At 36.4% G+C, this 4,816-nt stretch overlaps 1 long non-coding RNA gene across 1 annotated transcript; it reads right to left on the reverse strand.

Moving 5' to 3' along the window:
• Positions 1–475: 475 nt before the first annotated feature.
• On the reverse strand, positions 476–1,615 carry LOC145125534 (uncharacterized). The gene is made up of 2 exons (XR_013716032.1): positions 1,308–1,615; positions 476–983 (listed from the first exon to the last, which is right to left on the reverse strand). It is a non-coding gene; the product is annotated as an uncharacterized LOC145125534 (long non-coding RNA).
• Positions 1,616–4,816: the final 3,201 nt, after the last annotated feature.

Consider the following 4,816-nt stretch of genomic DNA (forward strand, 5'->3'; position numbering starts at 1 on the left):
TGTTTGTTTTTTTGAAGCAAAAATTCATGAAGACTGCGGACCACCTTTGTAACCCTCTGCAACCCTCTGCAGTAGAAGAAATGGACCAAACAGTTGTAGACTGTAATAAGAAGTGTGTTTGTTTTTTTTAACATGTGCATGCTGTTGCAGATATTAAAAAATTAAAATAAACTGATTTTATAAACCAAAATAGTTTTTTAATACTGAAAAATTAATAATGTATGACATTTCAGCAAAAAATTTATGATATTTTAACAAAAATAATGATATTTCAACAAAAAAATAAATATATGTTAGCAAAAAATAATGATATTTCATCAAGAAATTATCATTATTCAATATAAAAAATCGAAACCACAAAAGAATTCCACAATAATAAACAAAAAAAAAAAAAAAAAAAAAAACGTAAAATAAGATTTCAGCAACATATAATCAAGAATTCAACAAGTAAAAAGAAGAAGAAGATGTTGGAAGAGGAAATACAAGTGTTGCGCCAAACAGAACACACACATAAGTTTTTTATTCTGAAGACTTCTAAAAAACAAACAACTGCGAGATCAAAAGTGTTGCGCGTGTGCTGCACCGCGCAACAATAAGAATTCTGAAAAAGTTTTTTTTTTACAAAATTCAAGAAGCACCTAAATCTCTCTACCACAATCGCTTTGGTGGTTGTTTCTTTCCACCTCCGCATATGCAGCACAGTGCTAGAGCATCTCACACTCTTGTGCCTGCTTCTTTTTGTACACATGAGTTTCATCCCCACTATTCCATAAATCTAATACTACCCTACCCCGGCACCTTTAAACTTCAGTGTTTCTTTCTTCTCATGCCTTTCTTCTTACCTAGACACCTCTTAGCTCTGGCGAACACAACTCAACGAAAACCAGGACTCCACCGCTGCTATTGAAATCATTGCATCTCTCATTCTTCTTCTTTCTCCTTTATTTCCTTTCATGTTCCACTTATCTTTCCATTCCCCTTCCCTGTAATCAAGAAACAAAATTCAAATCAATTCGAAGTAGAAATAAATAAATAAATAACTAAACTCAAGCTAAAATAAAAAACCAAAAAAAAAGTGAAATAAGAATTCCCAAAAAAAAAAAAATGAATTCCCGAGTGATTCTTGGTGTTTTGTAATTAATAATGAAATCAAAACCAAAATTCTGAAATCTTGAAAATTAAACATGAACTCAAATTGAATGATAAAGAACACACCCTCTCTGATTCTCGAACCCGAAAAAAAAAAACAAAAACCCTAAATCTAATTTCATCCCCTGTAAAGCAGAATCAGAATAGGAGAAAAATACCTTGTTTTCTGCAAACCCTAGAAGGAAATTGATGATGAAGTGGGTGTGAGGTGAACGTAACGATAATGTGAGGCAATCAACACTCCAAAACCCCTATGACACTGAAAACTATATCAGAACTGAGGATTCGAGATGATGGGATAAGGGAAGAAAGACAAGAGCAAATGGAAATGATCATAAATTTGTCCGCTATTGAAGTCATAACTTGGGCATGCACTACTCACCGATCTCCGGTCACTCTTTGGTCTCCTTCGCCATGATCCAACGATACAACGATTGGTGGGTAAAAGGGTGAGGTGACAAAATGGTAATCCCGTCGCTTCACCATTAAAGTTTAGAAATAACAAACAAAAAAAATTGAAAAAGAAAATATAAAGGGCAAAGTAGTCATTTCATATTGGTAAGGGACTAAAAACACAATAAAAAAAACTATAGGGACGCTCGTAGTGCAAAACAAAATATGGGACCAAACATGAAAATTTTGCAAACTATAGGCACGATTTCAGTATTTGTTCAAGAAGTTATAAAATAAAATAAAAACAGGTATAAAAGTCATTTTAGGTGGAACTGGGACCAACTACAATAGTAATTGAAACCACATGGACCATTTATGAGACCGTAAAAAGTTACAGATTAAACTTGATATTTTGCGAAACCACATGAATTATTTTTGAAGATTTGTATTTTTTTTCATACACAAGCACGACTTGAAACCTTAATATTTGGTTGAGGGACACATATCCGTCAACTCCAGATACTGCTACACCAAATGCCAATTGGTAAAAAAAATATTCTTAAGACAAAAGTCCAAAAATGGTCCCTATTGTTTGCATTTTTTCTGAGGTTTGGTTCAAACCTCGATTTTTTTTATTAAGCTCCTTTTGAGCTACTTTTTTTTATGTTTTGGTCTCCCAGAAACTTAAAAGAATAAAATGCCCTTTTATTTTTATTTTTATATTTTTTAATACTTATTTTATCTTTTATTAATTAAAAAACAAAAAGGACTCTCCTCTCTCTTTCTCTCTCTCTCTCTAAAAAATTTGGTTACGTATGGATAAGAAAAAACCATCTCAAAAATAAGATCTTTCACTTCTTTAATTTAAGAACCTATTTACAAAATTAACAAAAATATATGCAGAACAAGTTCCAAAAGGGGGACAAGGTGACGCATGTTTTAGAAATTGGTGGTTTCAACCTTTCCACGGGCCTTCAAGAAATTGAGATCTGAAATGATGGTGATGAACAACTGTCTAAAAATCGGACCTTTATCATATACACACATTGATGAACCTAGAGGTCGACATCACCAGACCATCTGAAAATCCTATGTCTCGGACCTATCTCACGTTTCGATTCAACAACCCATCTCACATTTACGATCATTCGACTTTAATTTTCTGTTCCCTAACCCTGTTCTTTCGATTCAACAACCCATCTCACATTTACAATCATTCTACCATTGACCATATTTATCTTGAGCTCCTTTCTCAAGATTCAAAGGTCTCACCATCTCCATTTAAAAGTCACTTACTCTCTCAGGTTATTCAACTCACAAGCTTTGTCTATGTATTATTTATTTAACCCCAATTCAGATTATGATCATTTATCACTGCCTTATATTTCTCTAATCAATTTAGGGCTCCACAAGTGGGTATGGTCGAGAGAGGTATCATGATTGCTGACTTTTGATTTGTTCTTCATAGATCTTGTTCCAACAATGACATTTTCAAGAAATAGTTGCACGTGGGTCTATGACCACCGTGTTTTGTAAGACCGTAAATTTTCAACAAAATTTTTCATTTTCAAAACCACAAAATCTCAATATCACATTCCAAAAACCACAATTGTCAAATTGTCAAAAACACAAATTCACAAATTGTTTGATAAAATCCATGATCCTCAAAGAAAACATGAACTCCATTTTGTGTGTACAATCAAGTCGGCACCTTTCCGTGATCCTAAGAAGTACCTAAAACACATAACACATAACACGGTAAGCACGAAGCTTAGTGAGTTCCCCAAAATACCACACATAACTCGTTAGCCTCTCATGGCTATATCTCAAATAAGACCCTCTGGTTGATGTGTCTCAGTGGGACCCTCCGGTCCCACAGCTCGGGTGGACCCTCCGGTCCTAACTCAGTAAAGCTCAACATAATACACACCATAAATCACAAAGACATAATGCAGGATATCACAATACTCAATATAAGCACACAATATCGGTCACACAAAATTACCACTCAAGGTAAGTATAGTGAGAAGACTCACCTCGTAAGCAAGAAAATAAACCTCGTACACGAATCACTGATCTAGCCTCCGCCTAACACATACAATAATTATCTCTAATTAACACTTAAATCACAACTCCAAATAAACTAAGTCATTTTCTCTCTCTAATCTCTTGGAATGGGTAAAAGACCATTCTACCCCTCTATGGTCTCCATATTCCCTGTCTTGACCAAACCCTAAGGTCAACTGAAGTCAACACTCGAGTCAATAGTCCATGTTGACCCGACTCGTCGAGTGCATCTATGTCACTCGTCGAGTCCCCTTGTTCCTTCAGAAATGTCGTGAAAACTCAATTTAACTCGGCAAGTTGTCTCATCAACTCGCCGAGTTACTCCTGTCCAGACTCGTTGGGGAAAACCCTAGCCAACTCGTCGAGTTGGTTCATCAACTCGGCGAGTCCCTTAAGTCTCTTTTTTCATTCAGACTTTTTAAGGCAAAGTTATAACCCCAAACTCTAGATCTAGCCTCCCAAGGTTGAGATACCACGTAAAGCTGTAAGCTATACGTCCATGCCTGGCACTTAGGGCTTGAAATGCCAAAACCACTTCCATTTAGGGTCCTAAGAAATAAAATTCTCATCTAGCTTGATAAAGCTTGGACCTTTGGGCTTAAGGTACCTCACAAGGTCCAGATATGAAGTCTCAATCTCTTGGCAAGCTCAAAATTCTCATAGTCTCAAGGGAAGATGGAAAAAGCCCTAAAAACTCCCTAGAAACGAGACCTAATAAAAAGATGAGCAAGGTGGTGACTTTTACCTTCCAACAGAAGCTAAGGAGTGGATGAACACCGGATCCAACAATCCCTTCTCGTTCCTTGCTTGATACTATTCTCTTCTCTTCTACTAGTGCACTAAAATGCCCAAAGATTATCTCTCTTTTTCTCTTAGATCGATATAGATGATTAGGGTTTCACACAGGGGAGTATGCTGGCTGGTGAGGCGGAAATGAGGGCTTAACGTCCATTAAATAGGAAACAACCCCGAATATTTAGGGTTTCCTCTCACATCGCCAACTCGTCGAGTTGGTCCCTCCGACTCGTCGAGTTGGTCAATAAACCCACGCGGCCAAATCCGTCTCTACTCGACGAGTTGGGGCATCCAACTCCTCGATTTGCTCAATCAACTCATAAAATATATATAAATATTATACCTGGTGGTCGGGACGTTATAATTATCCACCACTAGAATCAGACTTCTCCCTCGAATTAATGCTCCGGAA

The sequence above is a fragment of the Lactuca virosa genome, chromosome 7 (assembly GCF_052849685.1).
Source record: "Lactuca virosa cultivar CGN04683 chromosome 7, Lactuca_virosa_CGN04683_v6, whole genome shotgun sequence".
NCBI classification, from domain to species: Eukaryota; Viridiplantae; Streptophyta; class Magnoliopsida; order Asterales; family Asteraceae; genus Lactuca; species Lactuca virosa.